The 15,317-nt window shown below is 37.4% G+C and overlaps 1 long non-coding RNA gene across 1 annotated transcript; it reads left to right on the top strand.

Annotated features, from left to right (window-relative positions):
* Window positions 1-11,847: 11,847 nt before the first annotated feature.
* Window positions 11,848-12,809, top strand: LOC146737907 (uncharacterized). The gene is made up of 3 exons (XR_014930708.1): window positions 11,848-11,889; window positions 12,078-12,197; window positions 12,750-12,809. It is a non-coding gene; the product is annotated as an uncharacterized LOC146737907 (long non-coding RNA).
* The last annotated feature ends 2,508 nt before the right edge of the window (window positions 12,810-15,317 follow it).

Genomic DNA, 15,317 nt, shown 5'->3' with positions numbered 1-15,317 from the left:
TAATAGATAACGTAAACAATTTCCATAAACAATATACCTGAACCTACAGGAGCGTGTCTCTTTAAAGTCATAAGATCAAATGGTTTGTACGTATTACTTCCGAATATGGAACAATGTTACAGTGAGCCATATACAATTAGCCTAAAATAAATACAAGTCATTTTAATGACACAGTCCCCCTCTATTAACTTTTAAAAATTGTTTTTTGACATATATTGCTACATGCATAACATATGCAATCAAATTGGATATATAAATCACTGGTCATGTGGCCACATAAATTGTTTCTGAATGATTTTGCAGTGTAAGTAATTGAGATTGAATAATACACTAATCAACTATCATAAAAATCAGGCATTCCAAAATTTCAAATTTGTATCACAACTGAAGTACATGTTTCCAGTATCGTGGGCATGCAGGCATGACACTCTTTCTAACAACTTTTCAAAGCATGTGTCAGTTATAGTTTACCCACACCCATAATCGTAATATGCGTCCCAGGTAGAAATATTTACATTGTTTCATTTTGCAACCACACTCACACATTATATCTTAAATTATCTATTTACTTTTTTAATTTTTTTTTTTTATTATTTATATTTTTCGACTCTGGACATTCAATAATGCTTTATAGTCCACCATGGAATGAAAGCATGTCCAAATACATTTTCAACAAACAAGATGGCTGCCAGTCGATAATAAAAAAATGGCACGGACATGTAATCGAAATGTGTTGATGTACGTGCCAAATGTTCAAGAAAATAGTCCGTTAGTATTATGACCAAAAATCAATATGGCCGAACGCGAAACGAATTGTCATGGACATGTATTCTAACATGTATATAGCTCATTGATGAAAATTACCGTAAGATGTATGGGATAATGATTAGCTTAGGATTGAAACGCGTGCATAATAAGTTGGGAGACAAGATAGCAATCTCAAAACGTGTTCCTCTTGGTATGCAAGTGTATATAATATATATTCTATGTAGTAGTTTATTCATGACATAAATGCATACTAGTAGTTTAGTACTTGGTGGAATGAGACATATTTTCCAGGGCATCATGTTCTCATTCATGTGCTGTATTTGTTGTATCAATAACCGCCTTTCATTTATTAAATGGAAAAGTTTAGATGATATTAGTTATACTACATGAATCTCCATATTTGGTGTCAAGATGGGTAATTTACACACCAATCTTATGTAGTGTTTACATAATGTTAGCCAACAATTTGAATACAGGAGGGCGGTGGGTGATGTTCAAATTTGGCTGCATTGAGATTGAATGAAACTAATGCATGTACAGGAAACTGCCTTCCCATTGTTCCAAAGTTGTACACAGAATTGAAGTATCAGCAAAATTTCTGCCCGACCCACCTCTGTAAGAGTTGTATGTTTTTTGGGGGGCAACCTGCTGGAAAGACAAATTACAATCACTGCTGCATTGTGTAGCAGATTTGCAAAGAATTGTGCAAAATTTACGAGAATTGCCCAACTGCCTCTGAAGTTGTTACTTTGAATATTTTAGTATTAATATGCCTGTATTAAGTTAGCAATGTTAGGGATGTTTAAACTGTTTATAGGTAAACTGCACATTCTATAGACCAACAGCGCCCTCTATAGCTTACACATTTAGATGTATAAAAATGGGTGTTGAACTAGTTTTGAGTACAAAACACATTCAAAGTTGTGTGCACTGCCCTTTTAATGTTTAGCCATATGGAACATTCTACTGTCATCTACAGAGGGACGAAAAAAGAGGAACTATCACTTCACTGTCATCTAATGAGGATCCATAGTGCCCTGAAGGTTCTGCTCCATCCCAGTCTACTCAGTCAACATGAAAGATTCTCACTTTGTAGGCACCAGTTCTTTGAGAATGATAACAGGAAAAAGCTCAGTGTCTGCATAGGGTTCACAAAAGTTGCCAACAGTACTCAATCGTACAAATAGCTTCGTTCTACCTTGCGTTGTTTGACCCGACTCACCAACTTCCAATCACACACAGAAAAGCCGGCAAATGAAGTTATACTGGCAGGAATCGACCAGGTTTAATACAATACGTTAACTCCAAACTGTCACAAGTATTTCAAAGCAATTCTTAATACAATAAAGTCCGTAAAAACTAATATAATCTCCTGGTTTCCGTAGCCAAATAGGTTTCCTTGCACTATCCCTGCGGTCTTGTATCATTCTGACTATTATGGTCTAGGGGTCAAGTGTTAACCTACTACTAAAAACAAAAGAATAACTCTCACTTAGAGGGCGCTATACATATAAACTGAAATAAGTTCATAATCTAATACTTTAACACCAAATGGCGTCTACATCACCAGCCCCTAAATTGCGTATATAAAATGTAGCAATTTCCAAAAAAACATTCTAAAGACGCTAAAAAACTACATTCCTAATAAAGTACGAGTCAGAAAACGAGAAATAGCGAAATATTAATCAATTCTAAACTTTGGTCTTCAATGTGATCTAAATAATGTTGATGGAAAACATTGTCCATGTCCCAGACCTTTGTCGGTCTCTTCCACCATACTGGCTATTGTATGGCTACCTCATAAAGGAGGTCGTTACTAATGTTGGTCCATACAGGACTCCAGGTATTATTGCTGATAACAGTGGTTTGATCGGCCCGACTGTGTTTTTTTTACATAACACCATGCTTAAAACAGTGGTTTTGGGTTATTCCCACTGTACCATTAACAGTCTTCTAAAAATGTACATGGCTTATCATAAGGTCGTTTCAGCTTCCTAGTTTGTGTCTTCACCAATACTATTCGGACCAGACCATGACAATCAGGCATTACTTTGACGACCCTTCCCATCGGCCACATGCCTCAATTAGTGTTTTCATCAGATTTCGTTGAACTTTTAACCATTTTTGTCATTCCTGAAGTAAAGGTAGGTAGTCTTTTACCCACCTTCTCCAAAACAATTATTATACTGCACTTGCTTCCACCTGTTTGTTGCATACAAGTCCTTCTTATCTGTCAGACAGGGCGGCAGAGATGCATTCTTTGTGGTAGGTAACATATTGGGTGTTAGTGCTTCTAGGTCTCTGGCATCGTCTGATGACTTGGCAATGGGACGACTCTTTTCTATATGTTCCACTTCACACAAGAATGTATGAAGACTTTCATCAGTCATCTGCTGTTGTTTTGCAGTCACTTGAAGTAGTTGTCCAATTGTGCGGATTTGACGCTCCCACACTCCACCAAAGTGAGACCCAGATGGTGGATTAAACTTCCATACTATTCCTTCTTTGAGTAGGCTTTCCTTTATTTTGGCTTGATTCCATTTGGCTAATTCTTCTTTAAGAACTCTATTGGCGCCAACAAAGTTGGTGCCGTTGTCACAGTGCTTCTCTTCACCTTTACTTCAATATGCCCAAAATAGTCTACACCAACCCTTGTGAATGGTGGCTCATCAAACCTGAGACTGGCAGGTCAGCCATCTTCTGAACACCTACTTTGGCTCTTTGTTATTACAGGCTACACAATCACTAATTATCCTCCTTGTTGCAGAATTAGCGTTAAGAATCCAGTACTTCTCGCACAGCTTTGAAAGAATGTAGGATCTACCAAAGTGCATGCTTCGTTCTTGGATATCTCGCAGTATGAGCTTAGGGTGCTTAGCATCTTTATGGATCTTCATGGATCATTGCCAAGTTCAGACGACCTCCAACACGTAACAATCCATCTGCTCCCATGACTGGCTCCAATCTATAAATGCTGCTGTTTCTCTTAATCTTCCTTCAATATCCTTTGGAAAGGGTTCTCTCTGAACAAAACCAACAATAGTAATTTCGGCTTCATGAAGGTCTTGAACTGTCAGTTCATTGGCTGATATATATTCTCAAGTTCATCAGTACTACTTTCTTTGTGTTATCGTTTAAGTAGTAGCTTCTTCAGCCTCAATAACCATGCTACTGCCTTTTTTAACCTATGCCAGTCAGAGTAGTGCTCGATCAGCTTATTAGTGGGGTCTATAGTCTTGCTTGTAGTCTTACCTCTGGATCTTCCTGATCCAAACGAGTATCACAATTTGCATTTGGCCATTCATCTTGTGTGTTCCATAGGTATTCAGGACCATTTAACCACCGTTGATTCTTGAGAAATGAAGCAATCGTCTGTTCTCTTGAACAATCATCAGCTGGATTCTCTTTGGTACCAACATATGCCTACTGACTTGGTTCTGATCCTCCGTGAATCACAGCTATACGGTTAGCTACAAAGGTATGAAACCGTGTTGTTTCATTACCTATGTACCGTAGTACTGTCAGTCCAAAAATGGGACTTTCCAACTGTCAAATTCATTTCCTGTTTCAGTAGTCTGTCCCCGCTAATTGCTACAGTGGCTGCAGTTAACTCCATACGAGGTATTGAAAGGGGTGCAACTCTTGCCTTCGCCATTATGAACGCACAATGTATTCGACCATCTTTATTCACCATTCTGACATAGGATACCATGCCATATCCAAACTCGCTAGCATCAGAGAAGTGATGTAATTTAAAGGTTTCAGGTTCACCAAAGTCTTCCGGTTTCACACATCTGTTTGGGTAAGTCATTTAACCAACTCTCCCACTATTTGCGCTCCTTGAAAGAAATATCTTCATCCCAATCCAGTTTAGCTTAACACAAACTCTGTAACACAATCTTGGGCAGAAGAATTGCAGGTGATGCCAAACCCAATGGATCATAAACAGCACTTATGACAGCCAAGATGCCTCTTCTGGTTGCAGGTTTCTGCTTAATTCTGTTTCGAAACCCCAAAGTGTGTCTGACTCCACATTCCATTGCATACCCAGTGCATACTCCATCGGCAGGCTATCTTGCTTCAAGTCTAAGTTCTTTAACTCCTTGGCTCTTTCTTTCTCATGGATGGCTTCAAGTACTGGTCGTACATTGCTAATCCATTTCGTGAGTCTAAACCGACCTTGCTTGCATGTTTGTATTAAACCCTTAGCCAAGACAATTCCATCTTCTATTCTTGGTACTGATGCATGTCATCAACATAGAAGTTGCTACGTATTGTATTCCTAACATTGTAATTATGGCTACCATCAGCTGATTTCTTCAAGGCATAATTGGCACAACTGGGGGAGGATGTTGCCCCAAAGATGTGTACTTTCATACGGCACTCATTCGGAGGTACATCAATGTTACCTTAGGCCACCACGGGAAACGCTGATAATTTCTGTCTTCTTTGGGCACTCTAAGCCTCTACATCAGACATCCATACCACCACACTTGTCACAAGTCAGCTTGTCTTTACAGTCTTTGACAATATTTTTTGCACTTCTGAGGCAACCATAGCATAATCCTTTCGATCTAGCGAAACTAGCACGCTTTTTTGTACCATTAATGGCTTTTTTAGTGCCCTTTGTACCATTTTTTATTGTTGTGCAGTCCAGTTCAGGTCCCCAAACATCAACCGGGAAAGTACTTTCACTTCTTTACTTACAAATTCCACCAAATCTTTGAATTGCACTGGTCTACTCTCTCCTATGCTGGCTGCTCTTGTTCGCCATTTCTCCCTCATTTTGTATGGCAATTTACTAACAAGCATTCTCAGGTTACTATGGTGGTCAAATTCTTTCAAATGCACATCATCCATCATTGATTGTCACATTGTGACAGAAATAACATGAACTCCTCCAGAGCAGCTTTTTTTTAGTTTTAATATCTGGCCAATTTTCAGCTATTTTAACATAAGCTCTTGCAACTGTCCTCAAGCATTTTTCTGGCTCTTGCATAACCTTCCATTCCATTCATGTGGATACAACTGCTCACCATTTGTTTGGGTTCAGCTTCAGTGTACTGTTCTAAAAAATATGCTAAAGATGCTGTAATAAGTATGCTATTTAGGAATTCCAAGCGCACAATGAAAGATCGACTGTTAATTTTGTGTATGAAGAACTAACGCTTATTTTAATACTTGTTCCGTATGTAGAATAGAATTGTACATTTCGTTGTTATTATTATTATTTCTAATAAAGCAGACAATACACTGTTATCAACTTATTAATTCGTCAACTTATTATAAATTCACGTAAACAAGTGTTTGCCGACGACACCTAATTGTCAACTTATTATAAATTCACGTAAACAAGTGTTTGCCGACAACACCTAGTCGTCAACTTATTATAAATTAACGTAAACAAGTGTTTGCCGACAACACCTAGTTGCCAACTTATTATAAATTCATGCGGTACGCAGTATAGAAACACTAAAACACTATTACGCCCGCGTTCTACAAATATTCACTGCTATAATTATAGTAACAATGGGATCATATAACGCCGTAATTCATAAAATCGTAACTACGCAACTTTGATAAAACGCTGGATCGGCGGTACACAGTTTCCAAAGTAAAATACCGTAAAATATAATTATGTCAACTTATTAATTCATCTCGTTGTCATCTTAATATAAATTCACGTGAACAAGTGTACGCCGACGACACCTCGTTATCAACTTATTAATTCATCAACTTATTATAAATTCACGTAAATAAGTGTTTGCCGACGACCAGTGATAGTCAAAATCACTGCAAAAATAACAAATAATAATTGTGTGGGGGAATTTCTCCTACGGGGGCATTTGTCCTACGAGGGAGTTTGTCCGTGGGCGATTGTCCGGGGGCGTTTGTCCTAGACCCAAACGATTTGTGGGAAATGTCTTCGATTTGCACGTTATCTTTGATTGCTTTGTGTGTATATTTTATTATCTTTAAATATTCATGCCCCTCTAGATTTTCAAAGGGCCGACCATGGACGATGTATAATTGTGTGTCAATCTCCAGTTTTAAAATAAGTAAATGCTATAATGCAAATAACTCAAGTTGATATGCCTCGTTCTGGATATTTCCCGGTTCAACGAACTCGGAGACGCTGGTGGTGCAGTTGTAGACGCATTATTCGCATTTTGCATTTTTTTCTTTCAAGCTCACCTGCTTTTCCCTTGGTACCATTTAAGCTTACTGTCTGGAATGGGCTGTCAAATATCCACTGTGACAGTTTATCTGAAAAGGGGTAGGCAATTTGAGTTTATTTCTGTCTGATTATTAGTAGGGATTTAAAAGAACCTGCTACAAACCTCTGTCAGTATTTTTTGCAAGTACCCCCCCCCCGAGATAATATCACGCTCTTGACTTTCATTGCGCTATCTAGCCTGAAGTTTAAACGTTGTGACGCATGAAAATGTCTCTGAATATAACGCCTTTAGTTAAGCCCTAAGTGCATGCTTGTCTCACCATGAAGATTAATCTGTCCACAGAATCTTGTATTAAGTACCTAACGGGTCGCTGTATTGACTACCATCATAAGAGTGTATCAAAGGCAGGTAACTCAAATTGATAGGCCTCGTTCTGGATATTTCCCGGTTCAACAAACTCGACGACGCAGGTTATGCAGTTGTAGACGCAATATTCGCAGCCCAAATTAGCGTTGAGATTGTTGTACGATCCAGTTGTAAAATACTAACTGTTTTAATCCGATTAAGTACAGGAAGTTACGTAAATCCAGATTCATTTCGGATTATGTACGTTATTCCGTGCGAAACCATCCCATTTTTAAAATGCAAACCACTATCACCATTCTAGTTTTATTGTTAAAAGACAGACCACGAGATCAACATACGGTATCGCCGCAATAACTGGTCGTTTACACTTTTGCAAAAAGAGGGGTTTCATCACGTGAGTGAGTTGTGCATTGTTCAATCACAGTCTCGACTTTTGTCTTGTAATGATTCGGGCAAACGTAATTTGCATATCAATCGCGTTTACGACAACAACAATATTCATAGCCAACGCCCTTATTTCTCTTCAGTTCACTATTGTGTCTACACCGCTGTTGCATAATATCCCCAGGGTACTCACATTGAAGTGCTATATGTATATGTACCGCCAAAAGGGGTTCCAAATCACCACTTCTGTCTGAAAAGAGGTATGTTAGTTTACCCTGTCTGTATCATTTTTTTTGTTATTTCTTATTGAAAATAGGTCCATATTTTCCAAAGACTGTCTCTACAGCTTGAGTGATCAAACAATCAGGAGAATGAAGCTGTTTTTCTTTCTTAATGTAACTTCATTTCGATCGTCAAAGCATTTTGCATTTTTTTCTTTCAAGCCCACCTGCTTTTCCCTTGGTAGCATTTAAGCTTACTGTCTGAAATGGACTGTCAAATATCCACAGTTTGTCTGAAAAGGGGTAGGCAATTTGAGTTTAGTTCTGTCTGATTATGAGTAGGGGTTTAAAACAACCTGCTACACACCCCTGTCAGTATTTTTGCAAGCACCCCGCCCGGATAATATCACGCTCTTGACTTTCATTGCGCTATCTCGCCTGAAGTTTAATCATTATGACGCATAAAATGGTCTCTGAATATAACGCCTTTAGTTAAGCCCTAAGTGCATGCTTGTCTCACCATGAAGATTAATCTGTCCACAGAATCTTGTATTAAGTACCTAACGGGTCGCTGTATTGACTACCATCATAAAAGTGTATGAAAGGCAGGTAACTCGAATTGATAGGCCTCGTTCTGGATATTTCCCGGTTCAACGAATTCGGCGACGCAGGTGATGCAGTTGTAGACGCAATATTCGCAGCCCAAATTAGCGTTGAAATTGTTGTACGATCCAGTTGTAAAATACTAAGTGTTTTAATCCGATTAAGAACAGGAAGTTACGTAAATCCAGATTCATTTCGGATTATGTACGTTATTCCGTGTGAAACCATCCCAATTTTAAAATGCAAATCACTATCGTCATTCTAGTTTTATTGTTAAAGACAGACCACGAGATCAACATACGGTATCGCCGCAACAACTGGTCGTTTACACTTTTGCAAAAAGAGGGGTTTCATCACGTGAGTGAGTTGTGAGTTGTGCATTGTTCTATCACAGTCTCGACTTTTGTCTTTTAATGATTTCGGGCAAACGTAATTTGCATATCAATCGCGTTTACGACAACAACAATATTCATAGCCAACGCCCTTATTTCTCTTCAGTTCACTATTGTGTCTACACCGCTGTTGCATAATATCCCCGGGGTACTCACATTGAAGTGCTATATGTATATGTACCGCCAAAAGGGGTTCCAAATTCACCACTTCTGTCTGAAAAGAGGTACATTAGTTTACCCTGTCTGTATCATTTTTTTCGTTATTTCTGGCTGAAAATAGGTTCATATTTTCCAAAGACTGTATCTACAGCTTGAGTGATCAAACAATCAGGAGAATGAAGCTGTTTTTCTTTCTTAATGTAACTTCATTTCGATCGTCAAAGCATTTTGCATTTTTTCCTTTCAAGCGCACCTGCTTTTCTCATAGTACCACTTAAGCTTACTGTCTGGAATGAGCTGTCAAATATCCAGAGTTTGTCTGAAAGGGGGTAGGCAATTTGTGTTCAGTTCTCCCTGATTATGAGTAGGGGTTTAAACAACCTGCTGCACTCCCATGTCAGTATTTTTTGCAAGTACCCTCTGGGATAATATCACGCTCTTGACTTTTATTGCGCTATCTAGCCTGAAGTTTAAACATTGTGACGCATGAAAATGTCTCTGAATATAACGCCTTTAGTTAAGCCCTAAGTGCATGCTTGACTCACCATGAAGAATCATCTGTCCACAGAGTCTTGTATTAAGTATCTAACGGGTCGCTGCATTGAGTGCCATCATAAGGGTGTACCAAACGGCATCTCGTCCTCTGACAACTACAAACAACCATTTATTTGATGGCTTCATGTGATCAGCTAGCAAATACAATGTAATACCTCCCACGTTACCAGTAATATGCGACATGATGACAGCCTGATATATGTTTGCACACTGAATTTATTTGCTTACTGCTGAGAGATTGAGTGGGCACAGAACAAAAGGAAACCAAGACTACCTCGTACACTAATGTTCCTAGCCTCAAATCTCTGAACTACTTAACTGGTTTCTATTGTCCATTTTTGGCAATGCGTTGGCATTTTGAATTCTTCATTTAACATGAATCACGTTCCTGTTTCAGAACAGTGATTGCAAGCGGTCACAGCAAATAAATTCACTGTAAAGTGAACAGGAAAATGAAGTCTGGCTTTCAGTGGCGTATGTCGGTCCACGCCAATGTACATTCAATAGCGTGGGTAATAATTATAAGCCTGAATGTCCTCAGGTGTGTCTCTGCCCAGAATGACAGGTAAGTCGTATAACGTATGGCATAGTGAGATACATAGAAATTGTTACGTAATTACGTGTACAACGTGGGGTAGCGCGTGTATTAGGAACTGATAATTTAATAATTAACTGATATTGTAATATTTCTTTTCAACCAATATTACCGGTTTTACTGATTTGACTAATATTATATCATTCAATAACCATTATTGAATCATGACGATTGTCGGGTGGCCCTTTTGTAATGCAACATGACTGATGTGACTCTGAATGTTGTAATTCAATGTTCCACATTCTTCTTTTGAGAAAATTGAACGTTGTGGGAAATAGGACGTTCCCTGTACGTGAGCATGTAAACCTCAGATCTTCTGATTGAATGGAACTAGCCATGTTTGAACCCCTGCTTCTAAAGCAACTTATCATTTGAGGGCCTCCACTTGTTTGTAAAATTTTACACAAAGAATTGTTTTATTATTGTTGTGAAACAAATTATTTTCCCAGTATATCATATTTACCCACAGCAAATCTGTTTTCTAGATTTAGAGTGACAACCCTTTCAGTCCAAACAAATAAGTTTTACTTTCATGTTATTCTAAGAGTAAACGTATCGAAACGCCCCTATGTTTGGTTAATATTTTGTTATATATTTGTTTTTGTTTTCTTTTATCCACAAGGCATGAATGTACATAAGAAGCGAGATACAAACTGCAATTATTTGTGTCGTTGGTAAAATGAAAGTCATAACCATTGATGTTTTTTATGTTAAATAGGAGTACAGTTTGTACATTCCGTGAAGCAAAGACAAGAGTTGTTTCTTATCAAGTAACAACCAGTTACCTGTCCCGCTATACAAGAAAATGCGGATTTTGGAATTGGGGACGGTGTCGCCATTCAAGGTGAGTAACAATTAATCGTTTGTTGAATGAATATACTCGTGTGAAATTCATTGTCGGCCAACGAATAAACTGCAGAATTGGCCTTTTCAACCAATCAGATTGTGGGGTTCCCGTCATACTTTTGAAACACACCTTCGAATGAATCAAACAATAGTATCACGTTATCGCTTCAAAGAAGAATTTTATCCACGCGCGGTCACCGTAAAAATTCGAAAAATGTTATCTGTGGTATTAATTAGTGATGAAGTGATCACTTTTTATGATACCTCACTGTCGCTAAATGTAACTGCCGTTTTGTGCATATTTAAATTTAGTTACATGATGGACGAAACAGTCTTACCGGCAATTAAAAATATATAGCGTCGCAGTACTGCAGCTAATGGTGCGTTGTTAACAACCAACTCCCTGGCCTCAAAGGGAAATTTTACTCACTCGATCACCGCATTGCTTCTCATAATACTACAGCATACAATTTTCTTTGCCAGTAACCGCGATTAACCTGGAACCTATTTTTATTCCCTGACATATGACATAATTGTTTTGCGGGCGGTAGAACCGGTCGTTATTCGCTGTTATATGTTAAATATAACAGCAGAATATTTATAATTAAATATAACATGCTGGTTGGAAAAATATACAAAAATGACGTCATGGTGCGATTGCCATTATAGTATTAAATTTGCATATTTTGATGACATTATTTCTCTCATGTTGACTATCATAAGGACATCATATCGATCGTCAACGAGTTATATGACGGAGTATTACTATGAATATACTACTGGTGTGTGTAATGGGTACTGCTATGATTACAGATGTGAAGGTAGGTGTGTTACATAAGCTATTCCATGTGAAAGTGATCACTTCTATGAACGCTATCCAATACATGCTTGGAAAGAAAGAAAGAAAGAGTTAATATCATGACTAGATGGTTGAAAATGCAAATCCAAACACACAAAACAATTAATAAACACAATCATAGTGTGTAATTAAATTAAAATTATCTTGCAGATATAGATGAATGTGCTGTGATTGGCGATTGTGATCATAACTGTGTAAACACAATTGGAAGTTACTACTGTACATGTCAGACGGGATACGGTCTACTTTACGATGGCAGAACTTGTGAAGGTAAGGACCACAATGATAAAGAGTATACTAGCATACTATGTTGATTTCATGTTAAATATCTAAGTATTGGGAAAGTTTTAAACAAATACATAAAGATATGAAGAGGCAAAACGTGTTTTAAAGCGGGGAGTCGTCACATGTGCATGCGTCGGATTGCCATAGCGTGGCATTACAAACAAGTGTCTACCCATAAGCCTTTGCGTTTTAGCGTGGGTTGTTTTCATCGCTTGGGACTCAATTCTCGCGCGTGCGCAGGTGACGACCCTCCCGCTTTAATAGTGTGGAATAATAATGGATGTTAGTGAATACAATTTAGTGAAACAGAAAATGTATAGACATGTTATGTCATACAGATTTAAAACAGGTGTACTTAAACACAACAAGGGTAACGTAACAAATCCATAACACTAATCTAAATACCAATCAATAATAATATATCTAATATCGTCGGGAAAGATTTCTTAAAATATTAGAATATTATCGGTTTATATCAACTACTCATAATGTTGCATAAATGGTTTTCTTTTACGTATTTTTGATTCTTGCTTGAAGATGTGAACGAATGTTCATTAAGTGGACATGGTTGTCAACACGCGTGTAACAACGTTGCTGGGAGTTATTATTGTTCTTGTAGGAATGGTTACTTTCTTGCTATTGACGGAAAGTCTTGTGAAGGTAATTTTTACATATAAAACAAGTTTATTTTTATTTGCGATATTTGATTTAGTCATACTTTGCATGTAAAGCAAATGTAAGATTTGCAATTTGTTAAAATTATCACATACTGCGTAACGCTGTTTTTTCACATTGTTATATTGTAATATAGACGAGAATGAATGCATTCAGCTTGCCAACGACTGTCAACATGACTGTCATAACACAGTAGGAAGCTACATTTGTTCATGTAGAGATGGATATGTACTAGGAACAAATGGAAAAACATGTGAAGGTATATAGTATGATTTATTATATATCAAATCAACAGTGATACTAATTATGTGCGTGCTTCTATTTTCTGATTTTCTCTTCATAAATGTATGTAACATTCGAACAAACTGCTTTCGCATCCTTCTACAGTGATGACAATGTTTAGCATTTCAATATATTCCAAAATATTCCAAATAACATAATACTTAAATACCAAGATCAATAATCAACATATTCTCCGAACTTAGTTTTCAACCTTATAATCTCTAATTGTGATGTCTTAATTTCTAATTTAGATGTAGATGAATGTATTTCAAGTGATTGCCAGCAGACCTGTCATAATACATATGGAAGCTATTTCTGTTCGTGTGGACAAGGTTATGAGCTAACAGATGATCAGAAATCGTGTAAAGGTATTTATGTATACATGCATACATATCACAACCTCATTGTATATGTTTCAAGACTGATTGAATAACTAGAAAGCGAAAATACACAAAACGAGATTTGGATTCGCTCACGCGGCGTAGGTCCTCGCCACTGCTGGTGGACGCGCTAACAACCCCTCACGCATAATGACTGACCACAAAAAGCCAGCCTGAAATGGTCTGTACTAAACATGGCCCAACAGACGGGGTAACACGGACTTAATCTCGGACAACACAACATAACATATGTTAACATATAAAATGTTTATACGCATAGAAAGCCCAGTACTCATTGTTTGGTACGAACCACTCAGCTTATGATTATTCATGGGGACAAACTACTGTCCACCAGCAGAAACAATTGGCTGAGTAAATGTTGAGGCTAGACGTTTTTCTCAAAACCCTTTGTTTAATCTTGTAGTCTATTTGACTGTTGGACTCTAGTGGTATAATCATTCTCAAAATGTAGCTACATGCATAGCCATAACAAATAACATTCACAATAAGAGGGGAACTTCGATCTGACAAAATTGTGATTAAACTACTCGCTTAAGTTCGCTTGATTAGTCTATTAGCCAGGAGATTTATTAACCAACAGAGACCCATATAGTTGGTACCAAATAATCAAATATACTGACCTAACTTGTGGACTAGTAGAAAAATGATAATGAATTATTCTTTCACTAATATATGGTTCATGATGTACACCAGACAAATCAAACACGTATTTTGAAATACGTTATCTGACTCGTGATTTGTTTTTGTCGTTTATACAGATGTCAATGAATGCACCCATGGAAATAATGGCTGCCAACACAACTGTCACAACACAGTAGGAAGTTATCTATGTTCTTGTAGAAACGGTTATCAGATTGCTAATGATAAAAGACGTTGTGAAGGTATTATGTTTTATTATTATACATCTGTCATCGTAACGCCATAGGTCAAAGCGTGCCGTAATTTTGCGGTATTTTATGGGGTATTTTCCTACCATATTTGGAAATGCGAATTCCAAATGCGATACCTAAAAGTATGCACTCAGATAGTACACCGTCGCATACATCAACGCACCAGATTAATAATATATAAAATGATGTGGTTAAATTTCTTTAATACTCGTATTATATGGAACATAACATACATAATTATTATTATTTAAACGCATTTCCCGATTTTACAATCACTAATAATGTAATTTTATGTTTACTTCCAAGACGTCAACGAATGCCTTTCAAATAATGGAAACTGTCAACATATTTGCAACAACACAATTGGTAGTTTTTTCTGCTCCTGCTTTACCGGTTTCACCATTGGATTTAATGGCGAGACGTGTGAAGGTAATCTTGTGTTCTTGTTTATAACATATGAACCATTTATTCTAAACTAAATATCTCGGACATTATTTCCTGTTGACTTTATGTGTTTAACGTTCATATTTCTTTCTTTAAGATGTTAATGAATGCCTGCAGCAGAATGGTGGTTGTGACCAATTTTGTCTCAATACAGAAGGCAGTCTTAAATGCGACTGTAGATTTGGTGTATTGGCGTCTGATGGGAAGACTTGTAACGGTAATATATTGAAGTACATGTAGATGTTCGAAACTACATTCCCATTTCCCATATTATGTTTGTCTCCTTTTTATTATACTATCCAATTACTACAAATCAGCTTTATGTCTTTACCAAAAGTTGTTCTTTGTTCGAAGTTCATTCACTTTAATCCCAAACCTTCAACAGATATTGACGAGTGTGCCATTACTACACC

The sequence above is a fragment of the Saccoglossus kowalevskii genome, chromosome 10 (genome assembly GCF_978046115.1).
Source record: "Saccoglossus kowalevskii chromosome 10, keSacKowa6.1, whole genome shotgun sequence".
Classification (NCBI taxonomy): Eukaryota; Metazoa; Hemichordata; class Enteropneusta; family Harrimaniidae; genus Saccoglossus; species Saccoglossus kowalevskii.
This window is presented reverse-complemented; position numbering and strand designations above follow the sequence as displayed.